The following is a 25,368-nucleotide window of genomic DNA, read 5'->3' as shown; positions in this document are numbered from 1 at the left end:
CATCCCCCCATAGCCGACGCACATTTCCACTGGTTTTATCCTGTGTCATTGATCAAAACCTATTTCCAAATTGTTGTTAGTTGCATTGGTGTGGTTTCGAGTCTACATCCCCAATCATGTCCACCCCAACCCATGCGTTCAAGCAGTTGTTTTTCTTAAATGTTTCCTCTCCAGCAGTCCTTCCTCTGAATGTGGGTAGAGTTCCTTTCCATACATTCCTCAGAGCTGTCCTGTGTCATTGCATTGCTGCTGGTACAGAAGTCCATTACATTCGATTTTACCATAATATATCAGTCTCTGTGTACAGCGTTCTTCTGGCTCTGCTCCTCTAACTCTGCATCAGTCCCTGGAGGTCTTTCCAGTTCACCTGGAACTCCTCCAGTTTATTATTCCTTTGAGTGCAATAGTATTCCATCACCAACATATACCACAATTTGTTCAGCCATTCCCCAACTGAAGGACATCCCCTCCTTTTCCAGTTTTTTGCCACCACAAAAAGCACAGCTATAAATATTTTCATACAAATCTGTTTATCCATGATCTCTTTGGGGTACAAACCCAACAATGGTATGGCTGGATCAAAGGGCAGGCATTTTTTTATAGCCCTTTGAGCATAGTTCCAAATTGCCAGCCAGAATGGTTGGATCAGTTCACAACACCACCAGCAATGCATTAATGTCCCAATTTGGCCACATCCCCTCCAGCATTCATTATTCTCCCCTTGTTTCATTTTAGCCAATCTGCTAGGTGTGAGGTGATACCTCAGAGTTCTTTTGATTTGCATTTCTCTAATTATTAGAGATTTAGAACACTTTCTCATGTGCTTATTGATAGATTTGATTTCTTTATTGGGAAATTGCCTATTCATGTCTCTTGCCCATTTATTGATTGGGGAATGGCTTGAATTTTTATACAATTGCTTTAACTCCTTGTATATTTGAGTAATTAGACCCCATCAGAGTTTTTTGTTATAAAGATTTTTTCCCAATTTGTTGTTTCCCTTCTGATTTTGACTATTGTTTTTGTTTGTACAAAAGCTTTTTAGTTTGATATAATCAAAACCATTTAATTTACATTTTGTAATTTTCTCTAACTCTTGCTTGGTTTTAAAATCTTTCCTTTCCCAGAGATCTGACAAGTATACCATTCTGTGTTCACTTAACTTATTTATAGTTTCCCTCTTTATATTCAGGTCATTCACCCATTCTGAATTTTATCTTGGTGTAGGGTGTGAGATGTTGATCTAAACCTAATCTCTCCCATATTGTTTTCCAATTTTCCCAGCAGTTTTTGTCAAATAGTGGATTCATGTCCCAAAAGTTGGGTTCTTTGGGTTTATCATACACTGTCTTGCTGACATCATTAACCCCAAGTCTATTCCACTGATCCTCCCTTCTGTCTCTTAGCCAGTACCATACCATTTTGATGACTGCTGCTTTATAGTATAGTTTAATATCTGGTACTGCTAGGCCCCCTTCTTTCACTTTTTTTTCCATTATTTCCCTTGGTATTCTTGATCTATTGTTATTCCAAATGAAATTCGTTATATTTTTTTCTAATTCAGTAAAGAAGTTTTTTGGTAATTTGATAGGTATGGCATTAAATAGGTAAATTAATTTGGGTAGAAAGGTCATTTTTATTATGTTAGCTCATCCTACCCATGAGCAATCAATGGCTTTCCAATTGTTTAGATTCAGTTTTTTTTGTTTGGAAAGTGTTTTGTAGTTGTTTTCGTATAATTGCTGTGTTTGTTTTGGTTGATAGATTCCCAAGTATTTTATATTGTCTAGGATGATTTTAAATGGTGTTTCTCTTTCTACCTCTTGCTGCTCTAATGTGTTGGAAATGTAAAGAAATGCTGATGATTTATGTGCATTTATTTTGTATCCTGCAACTTTGCTAAAGTTGTTGATTATTTCTACAAGCTTCTTAGTTGATTCTCTAGGATTTCTTAAGTATACCATCTGGAAAGAGTGATAGCTTAGTTTCCTCATTGCCTATTATGATACGTTCAATTTTTTTTTCTTCTCTAATTGCTATTGCTAGTGTTTCTAGTACTATGTTGAATAATAGAGGTGATAATGGGCATCCTTGTTTCACTCCTGATCTTATTGGAAAGGCTTCTAATTTATCCCCATTGCATATTATGCTTGTTGATGGTTTTAGGTATATACTGTTTATTATTTTTAGGAAAGATCCTTCTATTCCTATACTTTCCAGTGTTTTCAATAGGAATGGATGCTGGATTTTGTCAAAGGCTTTTTCAGCATCTATTGAGATAATCATGTGGTTTTTGTTTGTTACACTGTTGATAAGGTCAATTATGTGAATGGTTTTCCTAATGTTGAACCATCCTTGCATTCCAGGTATAAATCCTACCTGATCATGGTGGATGATCTTCTTAATTACTTGCTGGAGTCTCTTTGCTAATATTCTATTTAAGATTTTTGCATCTATGTTCATTAGGGAGATTGGTCTATAGTTTTCTTTCTCTGTTTTTGACCTCCCTGGCTTTGGAATCAGTACCTTATTTGTGTCATAACAGGAATTTGGTAGGACTCCTTCTTTGCTTATCATATCAAATAATTTGTATAGTATTGGATTAGTTGCTCTTTGAATGTCTGATAGAATTCACTTGTGAATCCATCAGGCCCTGGCGATTTTTTCTTAGGGAGTTCTTTGATGGCTTGTTCAATTTCTTTTTCTGATATGGGATTATTTAGGTATTCTATTTCTACTGCTGTTAATCTAGGCAATTTATATTTTTGTAAATATTCATCCATATCACCTAAATTGTTATATTTGTTGCCATATAATTGGGCAAAATAGAGTTTAATGATTGCCTTAATTTCCCCTTCATTAGAGGTGAGGTCTCCCTTTTCATCTTTGATACTGTCAATTTGGTTTTCTTCTTTCCTTTTTTATTAGATTGACTAGTACTTTGTCTATTTTATGTGTTTTTTCAAAATACCAGCTTCTAGTCTTATTTATTAATTCAATAGTTCTTTTACTTTCAATTTTATTAATTTGTCCCTTGATTTTTAGTATTTCTAATTTAGTTTTCATCTGGGGATTTTTAATTTGCTCACTTTCTAATTTTTTGAGTTGCATGCCCAGTTCATTAATCTCTGCCCTCCTTAGTTTGTTAATATATGCACTCAAGGATATAAATTTCCCCCTGAGCACTACCTTGGCTGCATCCCACAGAGTTTGGTAGGATGTCTCATCATTGTCATTCTCTTCAATGAAATTGCTGATTGTTTCTATGATTTCTTCTTTGACTAGCTGGTTTTGGAGAATCATATTATTTAATTTCCAATTGGTTTTTAATTTTCCTGTCCAGGTGCCCTTACTAATTATTATTTTTATTGCATTATGATCTGAGAAGGTTACATTTATTATTTCTGCTCTTTTGCATTTGTTTGCAATATTTCTATGCCCTATAGCATGGTCAATCTTTGTGAATGTACCATGTGCAGCTGAAAAGAAAGTGTATTCCTTTTTGTCCCTATTTATTTTTCTCCACATATCAATTAAATCTAATTTTTCTAGGACTTCATTCACCTCTCTTACCTCTTTCTTATTTATTTTTTGGTTTGATTTATCTAGATCTGAAAGAGGAATATTTAGATCTCCCACTAGTATGTTTTACTATCTATTTCCTTCTCGAGCTCTGCCAGTTTCTCCTTTATGAATTTGTACACTATACCACTTGGTGCATAAGCAGTGTTATTTCCTCATTGTTTAATCCTTTAATCAGGATGTAATGACCTTCCCTGTCTTTTTTAACCATATCTATTTTTACTTTGGTTTTGTCAGAAATCACAATTGCCACTCCTGCCTTCTTTTTCTCATTTGATGCCCAAAAGATTTTGCTCAAGCCCTTAACCTTAAACTTGTGTATGTCCACTCGCCTCATGTGTGTTTCTTGTAGACAACATATGGTAGGTTTTGGTTTCTGATCCACTCTGCTATTTGCTTCCGTTTTATCAGTGAGTTCATCCCATTCACATTCAGAGTTACAATTATCAGTTGTGCATTCACTGACATTTTCGTATCCTCCCCTATTCCTACCCCTTCTTCTTAAACTATTTCCTTTTAAACCAGTGATTTGCTTTAAGCTGGTATCCCTTATCCCCTCCCTTGATTAACTTCCCTTTCTACACCCTCCATTATTATTCCCCTCTTTTTATTTTTAAAGGCCTAATGAATTTCCTCCTCCTTCTTCTCCCCTCCCTTTTTTGACCTCCCCATTGCCCTGTTCCCCTTGGTTTATCCCTTCTGACTTTCTCAGTAGGGTTAGATAGAATTTTGTATCCCAATGGATAATATAGCTACTCTTTCCTCTCTGGGTTGATTACATGAGAGTAAGTTTTAAATATTACCTCTTAATGCTCTCTTCCTCTCCTTCTTATAATTGTATTTATCCCCTCCCCTTCCCATGCCCTCTTTGTGTGTAATAGAATATCCTATTTTTCTCATTCTCTCAAGTTTCTCTTGGTGGCCCCTGCTATTCACCCCCCTCTTTCCCATCCCCCATATCATCTTAGACCATTTAGTATTCCACCCTCTCCCTATGAATTATTCTTCTGATTACTATAATAGTGAATTCTATAATAGTGAATAGAGTTCACTACAGAGAATTATATATAGCATATCTCCACATAGGAATACAGATAACTAGATCTTACTGAGGCCCTTAAAAAGGCAAATTTAAAATTGATGAGTTTTCTTTCTTTCCCCTCTGTTTCTTATTTACCTTTTCATGTTTCTCTTGATTTTTGTAGTTGGATATCAAACTTTCCATTTAGCCCTGGTCTTTTCTGTGCAAATACTTGGAAATCTTCAATTTTGTTGAATGCCCATACTTTCCCCTGGAAATATATAGTCAGTTTCAATGGGTAGTTGATCCGTGGCTCTGAAGGCCCAGCTCTCTTGCCTTTCTGAATATTATATTCCAAGCCTTGCGGTCTTTTAGTGTGGAGGCTGCCAGATCCTGTGTGATCCTGATTAGTGCTCCTTGATATTTGAATTGTCTCTTTCTGGCGTCTTGTAAGATTTTTTCTTTTATTTGAAAGCTCTTGAATTTGGCTATTATATTCCTTGGCATTGCCCTTTCTGGGTCTATGGATCCTTTCAATGTCTATATTGCCCTCTTGTTGTAGAACTTCAGGGCAATTTTGCTGAATAATTTCTTTTAGTATAGAGTCCAAGTTTCTATGAATTTCTGGTTTTTCTGGAAGACCAATGATTCTCAAATTGTCTCTTTTAGACTGGTTTTCTTGGTCTGTCACTTTCTCATTGAGATATTTCATGTTTACTTCTATTTTATCTGTCCTTTGACTTTGTTTTATTTGTTCTTGTTGTCTTGAGAGATCATTAGCTTCTAATTGCTCAATTCTAGCCTTTAGGGACTGGTTTTCGTCTATGATCTTTTGGTTTTCCTTTTCAATCTGGTCATTTCTGGTGTTCAATTTGCTGATCAGTTCATTTGATTTCTTAGTCTCACTTTCCAATTGCAAAATTCTGCCTTTTAAACTGTTATTTTCTTGCCTGATTTCCTTTTGAGCTATTTCCCATTTCTCTAGCCAAATCTTTTCCAATTTTTTCATCATCTCATATTTGAACTCTTCAAGAGCTTGTGACCAGTTTTCATTATTTTGGGAGGGTCTCGATGCTTGTTTGTTCTTCTCTTCTGTTTGCTCAGTTGTCTGGATTTTCTCTGTGTAAAAGTTGTCGAGTGTTAAAGATTTCTTCTTCTTGATGTTAATCTTTCTCTTTTGGCCTTCCTGATTCTGGGTTGCCATCGTTAGCCCAGCCCTTTTTCAGGTTTATCCTCACGCTGTCTCAGGTCTGGTTTTTCTCAAGGTCACGCCCCCTGGTGGACCCCGTTGCTTGATCCTCTGCTGGAGGCTCCTTTACAAGTCTCAGGGCGCTGCTTCCACAGTCGTATACTCATCTGCACTGGTTCCCCACTCAGGGTTTCAGAGCCTTCGCTCACGCGCGCCTGTGTGTACCTGAGCTAGTGCCTGCGCTCTGTGTCCATGCTCAAAGTCCGTGCGCGTTCTTTAGCCTTTTGGGATCCTAAGTCTTGCTGCTCTCAGGAACAGGCCCTAGAGCTGCCAATGACTCAATGGGTGCCCCAAACTTGCTCTATTTCTCTTGAGCTGGTTTTGGTGTTGTAGGTGGTGTGGTGTGTGTGTGTGGGGGGGGGGGGGGGGTTGCTCAGTCCGCGATTTAGTGAGAACTGTTTCATCCCTTTATAGCATGGAAATGCCCCAATTCCACGTACCTTTCACACTGCACCCTGTTGTGGGGTCCCTCAGTTCGTCTGGATTTGTTTTTATGTCCCCTTGAGGAGTCCTGTATGTTTCAGTTAGGAGAGGTTATTAAGAGCTGCTTTTTACTCTGCCCCCATCTTAACCAGGAAGTACCCTTCTTATCTTTTTTTTAATTAAGAATTTTTCATGAAGATATTAAAAGGAGGATAGACAGTATATAGTGAACCCAGGGCAAGTCTTGGTTCAAGTCCTTTCTCTGATGTATATAGCAATGATTTTTGGCAGATAACTTCACCACTCAATATCCTAAGAACTAAGACCATTTATAAGTTGTAGATAAGATTTTCTCTATTAGGATTAGATTAGTCTTTGGTTGGGGATGAACCACCTTGCCATTATTCTCCAAGATCTATTGGGTCTTGCCATCTATTTTGCTGCATGGCTGCCACATCATATGACCTTTCCATCTGCCATAAAGCTGAACTCTCCTTTATTTATTATCTCTCCTTCTAAGAATGTGAGCTTCTAAAAGGCAAGTACTGCCTCTTTTGTATTTGTATCCCCAGTGCTCAGCACAGTGTTTGATGCAAAGTAAGCTCTGAATAAAAATGTTTTCATTCCATCAAAAGTAAAGTTTGCAAAATTAGCATTTTCCATTTTCTCTCTGTTTTAGTGGGGTAAATGTTCTAGGAACTCTTCCCCAAACAGAGTGCCTAAACCTTGTGAAATCCTGCTCATTTTAAAGCCAATATTCATCAGAATAAAAAATACATTATTTTTCTCCTTCGGGACTTACAGTGATTGCAAGTCTAACAGACTATGCAAAATCAACTCAAAATGATTATTTCGCTTAACTTTAGATCGTGTATTTCATTAATCTGTGTCTTATACAAAAATTAAGTATGTACCACTTCATAGAGATAGAATTGCCCTCTTTTTTTAAAAAAAATCTAACTTAAATTGAAGCCCCTCCAATAATGGAATAGAGGGCTTAAGAATCTTCAAATATGAAGATGCTTCTGGGCCACAATATTAAAGTCTATCCCTTACATTTGGATATAAAAATTGAATTCTTAGAGAAATTGCTAGCTTATGAAGGAAACCACCCCAATTTTAGCCCTACTATGGTACAATAAAAAGAGTATAGGACCAGACATCAGAACAAAGACATGGGTTTGAATTCTAGCTTGTTGACAGAGAGAAGGAGCAGGATAACATCCCTTCCTTATTATCTTAAATTGAAGGCCATACTGAGACCCAGGATTCTGAGAATAGGTAAGGTAGCTATTTCCTTTATTTTACAAATAAGTATAATGAAATTTGTAAGCTATTTCATTTTTGGGTCCCTGGTATCCTCGTTTATAAAACTGGATGATGTCAACCTCCAAAATCCCTTTCTGGTCTTTAATGGCAACATTCTATATCAAGCCTTTTAACTTTGTTCTAAGGGGCCATTTACCAATTAAGCCTAGGGAGTATATATTTGCATAAAAAGACACTTTTCTAAGGCCGATAATAGTATTTTAAATTTTTTTTTATTAATTAAGAAAATTTTTCCATGGTTACATGATATATGTTCCTGGTTTTTACATGTGTCATTGATCAAGACCTATTTTCATATTATTGATATTTATACTAGGGTGAAATCGTTTAGAATCTACATCACCAATCATATCCCCATCAACCCATGTGATCAAGCAGTTGTTTTACTTCTGTGTTTCTACTCCCACAGTTCTTTCTCTGGATATGGATAGCATTCTTTCTCATAAGTCCCTCAGAATTGTCTCGGATCATTGCATTGTTGCTAGTAGAGAAATCCAATTGTGCCACGGTGTATCTGTCTCTGTGTATAAGGTTCTCCTGGTTCTTCTTCTTTCACTCTGCATCAATTCCTGGAGGTCGTTCTAGTTCACATGGAATTCCTCCAGTTCATTATTCCTTTTAGCATAATAGTATTCCAACACCAACAAATACCACAATTTGTTCAGCTATTCCCTAATTGAAGGGCATTTCCTCATTTTCCAATTTTTTGCCACCACAAAGTGTGCAGCTATAAATATTTTTGTACAAGTCTCTTTGGGTTAAAAACCCAGCAGTGGTATGGCTGTATCAAAGGACAGGCAGTCTTTTAGAGCTCTTTGGGCATAGTTTCAAATTGCCCTCCAGAATGGTTGGATCAGTTCATAACTCCATCAGCAATGCATTAATGGCCCTATTTTGCCATATCCCCTCCAATGTTTATTACTTCCTTTGCTGTCATATTAGGCTGATAGTATTTTGATCTAAGGCAGCAGGAAAAACCAGTCATTACATTACCGTAATTAAGATGTATTCATTCATGCTTTAATCCAAAAAAGTCATTTTATCATTATATTACTCCAAGTATACTAATTGACAACAGAGAATCGACTGGGAAATACATTTATGGATTTTTAAATAGTTGGCATAAATTGGTGCTTTTCTGTGAGGCTAGAAGGCTACTTTAACTTTGTAATTAGAGCCATAACGATGGGGTAGAAGAACCAAGTCATGAGTCCATGACAATTCGCTGGTCCCTCCATCCTTAAGGTCTGTATGTGACTTCCTTTGTTCCCTTGTCTATCCCTGGGCTGCAATCCCATTGGTCCTCTTGCCATGTTGCCCATCTCCTGCCTCCACCTTACCTCACTCTCTGACTACCTCCTTCCTACAACTTCCTTTCATGAATGGTATCATCTTAAACAAATGACTGAAACTTCTAATCTTAGGATTTGGAAAACTTACAATATAGTGGAAGAAAAACAAGTCCCCAGCAGTTGCAAAAGAAGTGCTCTTTGGGTTCTGTGGTCTTATCTAATGATTACATTCAAATCATAGTCCCAAATCATTGCCAGGATACTAGATTGCATCAAAAAGCAGAGTCAGATGAATCTACAGAGCAGTTAATGAAACCTAACTGAGACTTGAGGAGAAAGACTGGTTGTAGGCAGAGCAGGGCTTCTGACAGCCTCATCTCCCTAGCTTTCACGGTTATCATCTTTACCCCCAACAGATTTTAGCTGTTTTCTCTGTGGTCAGGGGAAAACAAGTATAAGCTCCTAAGCTAAGCATATACCTGAGCACTAGAGACAACTAATAGTATATTTTATTTCCAGATGACATTTTCAAGCCCTCGATGGCTCCATCTATTATACAGGCTTGGATGAGGTGGAAAACAGTCACTAGAGGGAAGCTTAGATTCTGGTAAAAATAAGGAGCCCTTACATGAGCCAAATGGACTTTGTTTGAGGGAGATGTTTGAAGAACTCTCCCATGACCAGTGCTAGATAGCAAGTCTTCTTTGATACCTCTCACCATCCATCAGAGGCAGGGGAATCTCAGAAGTCACACTTTTAAACAATATGTATGGCTAGACTCATCGAAGGCAAGTTCTCAGTGGCCGTTGTTTGTCTGAAGGGTTTGTCTGTTCCCATTGGCCATGTGTGAAGGGCCATTCAGCAATAGCTACACATGACCTGAGAAAACATTAGGATTTCAGCAAAAATATTCAATAAGAAGTCTCTCACAATAATCTTGTGGGTAAGATATAGAAGTTCCTAAAGTTCTAGTCTGAACACAAACTCAATAAACTCTAGTGACTCCCTATTTCCTCCTCATCACATACAAAATCATCTTTTGACTGTTAAAGACTTCATACAACCTAGCCATATCCTATCTTTCCAGTTTCCTTGCACTTGACTCTTTTCTGCATATTTATAATCTGGTGGCACTAGCCTTTTTAATACTCTTCCCACACAACACTCTATCTCCTGACTTCCTATTTTTTCATTGGCTGTTCCCCCATACTTGTCATGCTCTCCCTCCTCATCTTCCCCTCCTGGCTTCCCTGGAGTATTTTTTAAGACTCAACTCATATCAAAAAGAAAAGGAACTATTCGTAGAAAAATATTTATAGAAGCTCTTTTGTGGTGGGAAAGAACTGGAAATTAAGGGAATGTCCATTGAATGGGGAATGGTTAAACAGGTATATGATTCTAATGGGATACTATTTTTCCATAATAAATTATGAGTAAGATGATTTTAGAAAACCCTGGAAAGACATAAAACTGATGTAAAATGAATTGAGCAGAACCAGGAGAACACTGTATACAGCAATAACAATATTGTCCTATGTCCTACTATGAGTGGCTTGGCTATTTGCATATGTAATTTTTAAAAATTATATTTTTATATTTTTAAAAAGACTCATCTCATATCCCACCTTCCATGAGAAGCCTTTCAAAATTCCTTCCCCATCCTTTGAGAGTATATCAGATTTATATTGCATATATGCTGTATATATATATTTATTTAGTATATTATACATACCTAGATATGTCTATATATGTTTTATGTATTTAAACTGTATATGTCTATACTTATATGTATCGTATGTATTTATATTGAGCATGTGTGCATTTATATCTATATATATATAGTTGCTTAAATATTGTCTCCTCTGTAACAACATTTTTTGAAGACAAAGACCATATTTTATCTCTCTTTATATCCTCAGTGCTTTTCCCAGAGCCTAGCACATAGTATGGTCTTAAAAAATTCTTGTTGCTAATGATGATGTTGGGTAATAGACTTAGGTGACTCTGTAGCCCAATGGGAGGATCATACTGAATATTGGTTAATTGTAGTTTCCCACTGCTCTGCCCAGGGTTTGGTCTAACAAGCACTATAAATCAGTGTTCTGATTTCTGGGGGCCTTCTCTCATTTCAGGAGCAGCAAGGAATGGGAAGATGAGATGGAGATCAGAAAAATGAATTGTGGCTTCGAAGTCAAATGAGATCAGAATAACGTTGACAAAGACAAAATGAAGAGCCAGATAGATTAGTCACTGGGCTGTCAGGGCTAGAGACAGTAGACAGTATATAAAGTAGAAGTAATTAAAACCAACAGTTAAGCAAACATGGAGGAAAGAGTTAATAAGAAAGGAAGTAAGAGGTCCAAGATGCCCTAGGTTTTTAACAAGCAAGTAAAAGGTTGTCACGCTACATAATGTTATGTTTTCCATGACAACAAATGAATGAATACATGCAATATTGGACAAATAAATGGACAGATGTCAAGTTGGAGAGAGGTTTCTGGGATTGAGCTGCTAAACTTAGTTCCATTCTATTCAACCTTTTATCTATGACTTAGAAGAGAAAGCTTACTTATCAAATATGTTGTTTACTCAAAGCTAGAAGGAATAGCTAATATCAAACTATAGAATCAAATCCAAAAGGATTTCAAGAGCATGGAATGAAGAGCTAATACAATCAGATAAAAATAATGGGAATAAATATAAAGTTTTATACTTAATTTTTAAAAGGTAAATATAATAAACAAAAAGCTGAAGATATAAAAAATAACTAGCATTGATGTAATGGAGAGAGTGCTTGATTTAGAAAGACTCATCTTCCTAAGGTCAAATCTGGCCTCAGACAATAACTAGCTATATGACCCTGAGCAAATTAATTAACCCTATTTGCCTCAATTTCCTCAGCTATAAAATGAACTGAAGAATAAAATAGCAAACTACTCCAAAATCTTTGCCAAGAAAACTCCAGATGTAGAGGACATGATTGAAAGTGACTTAACAACAACATTTGTGTAGCTTATTGGCATCCATATGCTAAGCAATTCAAATATAATTTCATTTGATCCTTATAATAACATAGAGAAGTAAATTATTCTCATTTTGAGGAAACTGAGGCAAACAGGTTAAGTGACTGGCCCAAGGTCACACAGCTAGTGTCTGAGACTGAATTTGTACTCAAGTCATCCTGACTCCAGGCTCAGTGCTCTCTTGGCAGTGTAGCCCAGTACACTAACTACTTGCCTTGATATGACTAGTTATTGGTATATATAAAAAGGACCTATAGATTTTAATCAACAGCAAGCTTAATGCATCAGCTATGTGATATAACTACTCCAAACCAAATGCAACATTTTGCTTTATTTATAAAAATGAAGGACCATCTTGGGAAAATGTTATGTTTTAGGAACAAATCATTACCAGATATGCACAGGTGCAGCTTGGTTCCATAGCCCTGGTGATAGGATAGACATTCTACTTCACCACAATTAATATAAACATAGATGAGGCACAGATGCCTCAACTGAACCAACAGATCAACAATATATAAAATAAATGAAGGAATTTTCCTACAACCCCACCATATAAATATGAATAAGAAATTAATTAGTTTGAGAGTAATGAATGCCATCATCCTTAGATGAAAGTGGATGATACCACACAGGATGCATCTTGGTACTGGATGAAAGAATCAAACACAGACCTAGGCTATGTATAAAAATAACAGTCAGTTAAGAGGTAGACCAGTTTAAAGATAGAGGACTGTAATTTTGAGAGCCAAAGTCTCCAGATTGGGACTAGAATGGTGAGAGGGAATTATTCTTTGGAAGAAGAAATAATTTTTCTAACTCCCTCCTCCCTACCATATCACCAGAGAGGCTGTACTAGTAGAAAGTAGAATATCTGACTGGAACCAAAGAAAATCTGGATCAATGGGAAACAAGACATCCAACTGGAAGCATAGTGACATGCCAGGGACATATGGATGAAGAATGGCTCTAAACTCGAGGAAAGAGTCAGGTTCAGAGAGCATGACCCCTTGAAACCAAAAAGAATGTTGGCAGTAGACTCAAGAAAGGCCATAAAGCACAAGAATTATGAATTACCTCTTTGGTACACGTGTATCTTACATATGTGTATCTCTACCACTGCCTTCTAAGTTTGAGCCCACTCTTCCCATGGGCTTTAATGTGTTTATTGAAGAAAACTCAGGGTTTTGGAGTGAATGTTTTATACCAACTTTTCTTGCTATATCATCTCAATAAATACCTTTGCCAAAAGCATATTGAATCACCTGACTGATTGTTCATTAGAGGTACATGATTGGGGCTCAGGGTAATCCTTAGAAACATGAGAATAAATATCATTCATTCTCTGGGGACTCCAAACTATGGATGAGTGCAGTTTTTTCCTTAAAATTTTTTTAAATTTAGAATATTTTATCATGTTTACATGATTCATAATTCCCACATCTTCTCCCCACTCCCCCCACACCTGGAGCTGACAAGCAATTCCACTGGGTTATACGTGTATCATTGTTCCAAACCTATTTCCATGTTAATCATATTCTACTGAAAAGTAGACTGATCTTTTCACATCAAAACGCTAATCATATCCCCATCAAACAATGTGATCAATCATGTGTTTTTCTTCTGCATTTCTGTTCCCAAAGTTCTTTCTCTCAATGTGGATAGCATTCTTTCTCAAAAGTTCCTCAGAATTGTCCTGGGTCATTGCACTGCTAATTGCACCATAATGTATGAGTCTCTGTGTGCATTGTTCTTTTGGTTCTGCTCCTTTCACTCTGCATCAGTTCCTGGAGGTCTTTCTGGTTCACATGGAATTCCTCCAATTCATTATTCCTTTCAGCACAATAATATTCTATCACCATCAGATACTACAATTTGTTCAGCCATTCCTAAATCAAAGGGCATACCTTCATTTTCCAATTTTTTGCCACCAAAGAGCATGGCAATAAATATTTTTGTACAAGTCTTTTTCCTTATTATCTCTTTGAGGTACAAACCCAACAGTGGTATGACCATGTCAAAGAGTAGGCATTCTTTTAAAGTCCTTTGTGCATAGTTCTAAATTGTCCTCCAGAATGGTTGGACCAATTCACAACTCCACCAGTAGTGTAATAGTGTTCCAATTTTTCCACATCCCCTCCATACTTATCACTTTCCTTTGCTGCCATATTGTATGCCACTTTTTTTATTGAGATGATTCACTACATATTTTTCTTTTGGACTTTGCATGTGTTTCCTTTGCTTTTGCTGTCCCCTTCTGTGTCTGCACTTTGCTCTTTGTCTCAATAAAAAATCTTTAGAGTTAGGTGCTTTTTTATTGTTTGCTCATTTTTTCTCTCTAATTATAGGTAGGCTCTGTTTCCTGGGAAGTTGGAGTTCCTTCTTATACTTCAGTCCTTCCTTGATGTTATTCTCAGCTTATTTTCTCGGTTGTTACTAATTTACAAGATGGTCTGATGGCTGAGAGCTCTGAGAGGCCCCTCCTCCTGCTGATTCAATTGACTTTGAGATGCTTATAACTTAGAGACTTTCCTGAGGCTTGTGTGTAATCTTTTGATGTCAGTCTGAGCTTGATCAGGTCAGGGGCTGATCAAATTTTAGCCCCATGCTTAGGCTCAAGTTTTTGGTCTCAATGTGTTCTTGATCTAGTCAGGCACACCCTTGACTGCCCTGTCCTGGAGCTCTGCCCTTAGTTTTGGGCAAAAAGATCCAGGAAAGTTGGGGGGATCCTTCTGTGAACTGTGTCCTCACTCCAAACTGTGGATTATGTCCTCATCCCAAGCCCAGACTGGGATTTCTGGCTTCACTCAGGGCCCACACAGATCAGCTCTCTTCAGCCCAGATTGGCCTGGGTAGGGACTCTGGACTTCACAGGTTTAAAATTTCAAGGAGTATGGGTTAGCTTGGACCACTATTTGCCCAGGCAGGATTTCAGGATCTAAATGTTATTTTGGACTTAAGTTTGGAACCTGTGGCAGTAAATGCTCTTCATTTCTTGCTACAGCCTCTTGCTGGCTCTGCTCTCCTCTCACCCCAGTGCCCCAGATGTTGTCTGCTTACCTTTTGGATTTTTCTTTTCTTGAAAGTTGTTTCACTCTGTATTTACACTGTATTCATGCCACGTTTTGTGTCGACATTTTAACCTTGGTCAGAGAGGATTCTTGTGGTGACACAGAGCTGCTGCTCTACTTACTCATCCATCTTGGCTCATTGATTTCATTGAAGGGAATGACAATGAGCAGAAATTTCAAAATTTATGGTATATAGCCAAAGCAATACTCAGGGAAAAATTTATATCCTTGAGTGCTTATATCAATAAAATAGAGGGAAAAAAAAAGATGAATGAAATAGACTCGCAACTAAAAAACTAGAAAAAGAACAAATTAAAATCTCCAGTTAAAGACTAAATTGGAAATCCTAAAAAATCAAAGGAGAAATTAATAAAATTGAAAGTAAAAGAACTATTAATCTAATAATGGTTCTAAGGGGGAAAAAACAAATAGAGATAAAATATTGGTTAATGTGATTAAAAAAAAGAAAAAAGAGATTCAAATTGCCAGTATCAAAAAAAAAAAGAATTATTTCACCTCTAATGAAAGGGAAATTAGGACTATTATTAAAAGTTACTTTGCCCAATTATATGGCAATAAATATGACAAACTAGGTGAAATGGATGAATATTTACAAAAATATAAATTGCCTAGGTTAACAAAAGAGAAAACAAATATTTAAATAACACTATCTCAGAAAAAGAAATTGAACAAGCCTTTAACAAACTCCCCAAGAAAAAATCTCCAAGGCCAGATGGATTCACATGTCAAACATTTAAAGGACAATTAATTCCAATACTATACAAACTATTGTGCAAAATAAGCAAAGGAGTCCTACCAAATTCTTTTTAATACACAAATTTGGTGCTGATACCTAAGCCAGGAAGACCAAAAAACAGATTTCCTTAACAAAAAATAATGCAAGAATCTTAAAATACTAGCAAAGAGAATACAGCAATATATCACAGGATTTTTCATTATAACCAGATGGGATTTATACCAGGAATGCAAGGATAGTTTAATAATAGGAAAACCATCAGCATAATTGATCATATCAATAATCAAACTGACATTAATCACTTGATTATCTCAGTTGATGCAGAAAAAAGCTTTTAATAAAATACAATACCCATTCCTACTGAAAACACTAGAAAGTATAGGAATAAAAGGGACTTTCCTCAAAATAATAAGCAGTATTTATTTAAAACCATCAGCAAGTATCATCTGCAATGGGGATAAGTTAGAAGTCTTCCCAATAAGATCAGGAGTGAAGCAAGGATGCCCCTTATCACCATTATTATTTAATATTGTACTCGAAATTCTAGCTTTAGCAATCAGAGAAGAAAAAAACTAAAGGATTAAGGTAGGAATGAGGAAACTAAACTATCACTCTTTGCAGATGATATGATGGTATACTTTGAGAATCCTAGAAAATCAACTAGTATTTTTGCTAGTTGAAATAATAATGTTACAAAGTTGCAGGATACAAAATAGACCCACATAAATCGTTAGCATTTCTATATATTTTCAATAAAACTCGGCAATAAGAATTAGAATGAGAAACTTACTCTAGACAATATAAAATATTTGGGAATCTATTTGCCAAGACAAATGCAGGAATTTTATCAAGACAATTATTAAACACTTTTCACACAAATAAAATTAGATCTAAATAATTGGAAAAATATTTATTGCTCATGAGTAGTCTGAGCTAATATAATAAAATGACAATCCTACCTAAATTAATTCATTTATTCAGTGCCATACCTATCAAACTACCAAAAAACTATTTTATAGAACTATAAAAAATAATGAAATTCATCTGAAAGAATAAAAGTTCAAGAATATCAAGGGGACTAATGAAAAAAAATTGTGATGGATGGTGGCCTAGCAGTACCAAATCTTAAACTGTACCATAAAGCAGTAATCCTTAAAATAATCTGTCCTTCTCTAAGAAATATAAAGGTAGATCAATTGAATAGATTAGGGGTAAAAGACCTCAGCAATCTAGTGTTTGATAAACTCAAAGATCCTAGCTGCTGGGAAAATTGGAAAACAGTATGGCAAAAATTAGGTTTAGATCAATATTTCACAACCTATGCTAAGATAAGGTGAAACAGATATGTGATTTAAACATAAAGTGATAAGTCAATTAGAAGAATGTAAAATAGTTTACCTGTCGGACCTGTGAAGGGAAGAATTTATGACCAAACAAGAAACAGAGAACATTATAAGATATAAAATGAATAATTTTGATTATACTAAATTAAAATGGGTTTGTACAAACAAAACCAATACAACCAAGTTTAGAAGGGAAGCAAGAAACTGGGGGAAAAATTTATAGCAAATTTCTCTGATAAAGGTCTCACATTTCTCATATATATAAAGAACTAAGTCAGTTTTATAAGAATCCAAGTCATTCCCCAATTGATAAATGGTCAAATGATATGAATAGGCAGTTTTCAGATGAAGAAATCAAAGCTAACAATAATCATATGAAAAAGTGTCCTAAATCCCTCTTAATTAGAGAAATATAAATTAAAACAACTCTGAGGTACCACCTCATGCTTGTCAGATTGACCAATATGACAGTAAAGGAAAATAATAAATGTTGGCAGAAATGTGGCAAAATTGGGGCCCTAATACTTTGATTGTGGAGTTGTGAATTGATTCAACCATTCTGGAAGGCAATTTGGAGTTATGCCCAAAGGGCTTTAAAAGAATGCAAATCTTTTGATCCACTAATAGATCTGTATCAAATCAAAGAGATTTTTAAAATGGGGAAGGACCTGTTTGTACAAAAATATTTATAGCTGCACGTTTTATGTTGGCAAAGAATTGGAAACAAGGGATATCCCTTAATTGGGGAATTGCTCAACAAAATGTGACATATGATGGTGATGGAATACTACTGTGTTATAAGGAATGATGAACAGGATGATTTCAGAAAAAGCTGGAAGTATCTGCACAAACCCATGCAGAGTGAAATAAGCAGAACCAAGAGAAAGTTATACACAGTAACTGAAATATTGTGGGACAATCAAATGTGATAGACTTTGCTACTAACAGCAATAAAATGATCCAAGACAATTCTTAGGGACTTGGTACAAAAATGCTCTCCACCTCCAGAGAAAGAACTGTGGGTGTAGAAACGTTAATGAAAACATATGAGTTATCACTTTTTTATTTGGGTATATTACGGGTTTTGGTTTCATAAGATTATTTGCTTACCAAAATGAATAATATGGAAATATGTTTTGTGTGATAATATATGTATAATCCAGAAGGAAAAAAGAACAGGACTTTGCATAATGTTTAATAAATGCTCATTAACATGCAGGAGAGACTAGTTTTTAGAATTTCTAGAATATCATGTGTACTTTTGGATATCACATGTCAAAGGCTCATTGCCAAATAGTAACACAGGTGTCCAAAATAACAAAAAGATTTACAACTTTAAACCATTGAATGAACTGGAGTTGGACATATTGAGCCTGGAAAAGAACATTTTTAGGGGAAGACTTGACCACTGTTTTGAACAACTTTATCATTTTTCCATGTAAAAATATAGACATTTTTGAAGTGTAAAGACAGCAGCAGTATTAGTGGATAGAAGTTCTGGAAAGACAGAATTCCATTCATTGTATACAGTTTCTTAGCAATTGGAGCCTTGTAAGGTAGGGAGTTTCCCATCCCTGACAGTGTTCTAGTCTAGTGCGGATGACTCCTTGCAAGATGTTTTAAAGGGAAGAATGAATGGGGAGACAATTAAACTAGGTAATTTTAAAGATTCCTTTTAACTGTGAGATTCTATTTCATTTTCCCCTAAATAAGGGATGGAACTATATGAATTGCTCTCCTCAGAAGCAACCCAGGCTACATGCAAGCACATCTTAATGAATGCATTTCAATTATGTTGTAGTGAATGAATGTTTAGAGGATTTAGAATGGTAAAGAACATTTTTGAGCACATTGAACAAATGACACTCCATCATTCCCTAACCATGGAATTCTAGTCTGAAATTTTCCTATCTCCAAATTGTTATAGTTTTAGATGTATAAGGACTAGCACTGTATGGTGAATAAACAGCTCAGTCCAGAGTCAGAGAAGCTTCGGTTCCAATGTCACCTCTGAAATTTGCTAGTTGTGTGGTCATGGGTAAGTCATTTAACTTTCATGTGTGTCAGGGACCTCTCCAAGATTTATGCTTTATGGTTCGGGAAGGTTCAGATTTGTATTTGTTCCCATACCAGGATTTCCCAGAGCTTGAAGAATCAAAATTCCTTTGTGTAGGGCAGTATGGCATAAGAGAAGAATTAGTATCATCAAGGCACTGTGTTGTAGAGAGAACATTTACTGGGAATTCTGTCCCAGAGGAAGTTATTTCCCAGAAAGAATTTAAATGAGACTCATCAGCAGGGAGGCTACTATTGCTAAGAAACCAGTCCCTTGCCTTTTTGGGAGCTGTCCTGGTTGCATTAATCCAGGTTTATGGGAAGGATCAGTGCAGAGGCAGGCACCGCATTAAGATGGGGAAAATGTCAGTGATAAAATAGCTCCCAGGTTTCAGTTGTCATCTATATTCCCAATATCCCCTTTTAAGGAAGTCTTCTCTAAGAGTGTTACCCACAGGAGAAGCCTTGAACTGTTGACAAATGTGAATGTTTTAATGAATATTGAAATATTTAAACACTTCCCAAAGTGAAAATGCAATAAGATTTAAAGACTGAGAATATTAGGAGTTCTGGTAAGATGGCAGCGTAGACAGAGCAAATCTTAAAACCTCTGCACCCTTTCACACTGAGATACAAAACAATGTGCTTCGAGAAGAGAGAGGACAAAAATCTAAGAACGGGACAGAGCAGGGGGAACCCTACTGCAGCACAACTAAAGAGGTACGCCAAGAAAAAGGCTTCAATACTTGAACTGTTGGGACTGAGGGCGTAGAAGGGGGATCCCAGGATCCCAAGATGCCTCCCCCACGTGCTGTACGGAGTCTCCAGCTTCCTGGGAAATCTCAGGGCTGGTGGGTGCACCGGTAGGGAGAGAGGGCCTTGTTGGCATAGGACTCAGGGAGTCAAACATAGACACTGGAGAGGTGACTGATGGAGAAAACCAGAGAAACACAGCAAAAATGGCCAGAAGATGGGGGCTTAGAGAGAGCCAAACCCCAGAGCAAAGACAGCTTGGCTTCCTCATACTGAGTTAGAGAATGCAGGGTTTCAAGAGGAAAGAAAACCAGATCAAACACAGTGGATAGCACAGGAGGACCCCACTGCTGGAAAGCTCAGTTCAGCAAAAAAAACACTCCTTCTTGTCACCCCACCTTTTTTAGGTTTTGTTTGTTTGTTTGTTTGTTTTTCCCTCTCCTCAAGGCTTTGAGGTTTTAGCCTCAGGGCAGACTAATCCAATCCATACAGATTTAATCCCTACAAGTGGACAGACAAGAAGTCTTCCAAGGGTAGAGAAAGTAACTTACCCCTGGGGGGAAGATCTTTCATCAAAGATCATTAAATACATCTGCTCAAATTAGCAGAACAAAGAAGGGGGAAAAACATGAGCAAACAACAGAAAAAGAGAAAAGAAATGACAATTGATAGCTTCTTTCAAGGAAGTGAAAAGAGAGCAAATGAAAAAGAAATAGAAGAAGAGGAAGTAGTTCCAGTGAACTGGACACAGGCTTTGGAAGATCTCAAAATTCAATTAACTCAAGAATTTAAAACTCAATTAATTCAAGAACTTCAGGAACTCAAAAAACAATCAAGAGAGGCTGAAGACAATTTGAAAAAGGAAATACATGAGCTACAACAAGAAAATAAAGTTTTAAAAGCCAGAATTGGCCAGCTTGAAAATAAAGCAAAGAAGGCAAAAGATGATCTACAAAGAAAATTGGACCAGAAAGAGAAGGATGACCAAAAAGCCAGGGATGAAATTCAGTCTTTAAAAAACAGAACTCAACAACTAGAAGAAAATGACTTCACAAGGCAGCAAGAATATATTAAACAAAATAAAAAACATGAAAAATTTGAGGAGAATATGAAACACCTCATTGATTCAACCAAAGATCTGGAGAACAGAGCTTGAAGAGATAACTTAAGAATTATTGGTTTACCAGAATATCATGATAAAAGAAAAAGTTTAAATAGTGTTTTACAAGAAATTATCAGAGAAAATTGACCAGAAATTCTTAAACAAGGAGGAAAAGTGGAAATTGGCAGGATCCACAGATCACCTCCTAAATTTAATCCACAACTGACAACTTCCAGGAATATTATAGCCAAATTCAAAAACTACCAGACCAAGGAAAAAATATTACAAGCTGCTAAAAAGAAGTCATTCAGATATCAGGGAACCACAGTTAGGATAACACAGGATCTGGCTGCATCTACATTGAAGGACCAGAAGGCATGGAACACAATATTCCAGAAAGCAAGAGAACTGAGGCTACAACCAAGAATCAACTATCCAGCAAGACTAACTATATAGCAGGGGAAAGTATGGTCATTCAATAAAATTGAGGACTTCCAAACATTCATGAAGAAAAAACCGGACTTAAACAGAGAGTTTGCTGCCCAAACCCAGAACTCAAGAGAATCAACATAAGGTAATTAAGAGAATGGGGGGAGGAGAGAAAAAAAATTCTTTTCTTTAAGGGACACAACAAATTCAATCAATTTATATCCCAAGAAGAAAAGAAGGTATTGGCAAATATTAAAAATTCTTATTACCAACAGGGTAACTAGAAGAAGTTTACATAGAGGGAACAGGGACTAACTGTATAGGATGAAATGTCAAGAGATATATAAATATATGTATGTATATATGTATGTATGTATAAATATATACAAAACTAGGGGGGAAGAAGATAACAATAAGAAAAAAGGAAAGCAAACAAAAAGGAATAAATTTATATTCCATAAAGAAGTACATGGGATCAACAGGGGAAAAATAATAGTACATTGTAAGGGTAAAGAGGTTAGAGAGAGGGAATATTCAATACTAAGTGCATTGAAATCAACTTAGAGAAGAACAATCAGATCCATAAGGGGCAGAACAATTATTCACACCATTTAGACAGGTAAAAGGGTAACTAAGGGACTGGTGGGGAGGGAAGCAATACTAGGGAGGGAGAGGGCTTGGGGGAGCACCCCGTGGCTTTAAAGAACAATAAGAGGAGAATAAGAAGGGAGGGGGGAGACAGGGAAGTACAACAAGGGAGGGGATTATAGGAACTGATTAAAAATAAAACACTGGTATAGAAGGAAACAGTGAATAGAAGAAAGAACAGGACTAGGAGAGAGAATCAAAATGTCTGGGAATGCAGAGTTGATAATTATAACTCTGAATGTGAATGGGATGAACTCACCCATAAAACGGAAGCAAACAGCAGAGTGGATTAGAAACCAAAACCCAACCAAATGTTGTTTACAAGAAACACATATTAGACAGACAGACAGACATAGAATGAAAATGAGAGGATGGAGCAAAATCTTTTGGGCTTCAAATGAGAAAAAGAAGGCATGGGTGGCTATCATGATCTCTGACAGAGCCAAAGTAAAAATAGATTAGGTTAAACGAGATAGGGAAGGTTACTACATCCTAATAAAAGGCAGTATAAACAATGAAGAAATATCGGTACTCAATATATATGCACCAAATGGAATAGCTTCCAAATTTCTAAAGGAGAAGCTAGTGGAGCTCAAGGATGAAATAGATAGCAAAACCATACTAGTGGGGGACCTGAACCTTCCCCTATCAGATCTAGATAAATCAAACCAAAAAATAAATAAGAAAAAGGTAAGAGAGGTGAACAAAACCCTAGAAAAATTTGAGTTAATAGATATTTGGAGAAATATAAATAGAGACAAAAAGGAATATACCTTCTTTTCAGCAGCACATGGAACATTCACAAAGATAGACCATGTAATAGGGCACAGAAACATGGCAAACAAATGCAAAAAAGCAGAAATAATAAATGTAATCTTCTCAGATCATAATCCAATAAAAAATAGTTATTAGTAAGAATACACGGAGAGGCAAACCAAAAACTAATTGGAAATTAAATAATATGATTATCCAAAATAATTTAGTGAAAGAATAAATCACAGAAACAATTAATAATTTTATTGAAGACAATGATGACGATGAGACATCTTACCCAAACTTATGGGATGCAACCAAAGCAGTTCTAAGAGGAAAATTTATATCACCGAGTGCATATATTAACAAATTAGGGAGGGCAGAGGTTAATGAATTGGGCATGCAACTTAAAAAACTAGAAAATGAACAAATTAAAAATCCTCAGATGAAAACTAAATTAGAAATACTAAAAATCAAAGGAGGAATTAATAAAATTGAAAGTAAAAGAACTATTGAATTAATAAATGAGACCAGAAGCTGGTATTTTGAAAAAACAGATAAAATAGACAAAGTATTGGTTAATCTAATTAAAAAAAAGGAAAGAAGAAAACCAAATTAATAGTATCAAAGATGAAAAAGGATAACTCACCTCTAATGAAGAGGAAGTTAAGGCGATCATCAAAAATTATTTTGCCCAATTATATAGCAATAAATTTAACAATCTAGGTGATATGGATGAATATTTCAAAAAATATAAATTGCCTAGATAAACAGCAGAAGAAATAGAATACTTAAATAATCCAATATTAGAAAAATAAATTGAACAGGCCATTAAAGAACTCCCTAAGAAAAAATCACCAGGACCTGACGAATTCACAAGTGAATTCTATCAAACATTCAAAGAACAATTATTCCCAATACTATACAAATTATTTGATGTAATAACCAAAGAAAGAATCTTACAAAACTCCTTTTATGACACAAATATGGTACTGATTCCAAAGCCAGGGAGATCAAAAACAGAGAAAGAAAATTACTGACCAATCTCCTTAATGAACATAGATGCAAAAATCTTAAATAGAATACTAGCAAAAACACTCCAGGGAGTGATAAAGAGGGTTATTCATCATGATCAGATGGGATTTATACCAGGAATGCAAGGATGGTTCAACATTAGGAAAACCATCCACATAATTGACCATATCAACAAGCAAACCAACAAAAACCACATGATAATCTCAATAGATGCAGAAAAAGCCTTTGACAAAATACAACACCCATTCATACTGAAAACACTAGAAAGTATAGGAATAGAAGGTTCTTTCCTAAAAATAATAATCAGTATATATCTTAAACCATCAATAAGCATCATATGCAATGGGCATAAATTAGAAGCCTTTCCAATAAGATCATATGTGAAACAAGGATGCCCATTAACACCTCTTTTATTTAACATTGTACTAGAGACACTAGCAGTAGCAATTAGAGAAGAAAAAGAAATTGAAGTTATTAAAATAGGCAAGGAGGAGACTAAGTTATCACTTTTTGCAGACGATATGATGGTCTACTTAAAAAATCCTAGAGAATCAACTAAAAAGCTAGTAGAAATAATCAACAACTTTAGCAAAGTTGCAGGATACAAAATAAATGCACATAAATCATCAGCATTTTTATATATTTCCAACACATTAGAGCAGCAAGAGGTAGAAAGAGAAACACCATTTAACATCACCCTAGACAAGATAAAATACTTGGGAATCTATCTACCAAAACAAATACAGGAATTATACGAACATAACTACAAAACACTTTCCAAAAAAATAAAACTAGATCTAAACAATTGGAAAAACATTGAGTGCTCATGGGTAGGATGAGCTAACATAATAAAAATTACCATTCTACCCAAATTAATTTACGTATTTAGTGCCATACCTATCAAACTACCAAAAACATTTTTTACTACATTAGAAAAAACAATAACAAAGTTTATTTGGAAGAAAAAAAGATCAAGAATATCAAGGGAAATAATGAAAAATAACGTGAAGGAAGGTGGCTTAGCAGTACCAGATATTAAGCTATACTATAAAGCAGCTGTCATCAAAACAATATGGTACTGGCTAAGAGATAAAGGGGAGGATCAGTGGAATAGACTTGGGATAAGTGATGTCAAGAAGACAGTGTATGATAAACCCAAAGAGTCCAACTTTTGGGACAAAAATCCACTATTTGACAAAAACTGCTGGGAAAATTGGAAAACAATATGGGAGAGATTAGGTTTAGATCAACATCTCACACCATACACCAAGATAAATTCAGAATGGGTGAAAGACTTGAATATAAAGAAGGAAACTATAAGTAAATTAGGTGAACACAGAATAGTATACTTGTCAGATCTCTGGGAAAGGAAAGATTTTAAAACCAAACAAGAGTTAGAGAAAATTACAAAATATAAATTAAATGGTTTTGATTATATTAAGCTAAAAAGCTTTTGTACAAACAAAAACAATGTAGTCAAAATCAGAAGGGAAACAACAAATT

The sequence above is a fragment of the Gracilinanus agilis genome, chromosome 5 (assembly GCF_016433145.1).
Source record: "Gracilinanus agilis isolate LMUSP501 chromosome 5, AgileGrace, whole genome shotgun sequence".
NCBI lineage: Eukaryota > Metazoa > Chordata > Mammalia > Didelphimorphia > Didelphidae > Gracilinanus > Gracilinanus agilis.
The sequence above is the reverse complement of the archived record's forward strand: the minus strand, read 5'-3'. Positions refer to the sequence as shown.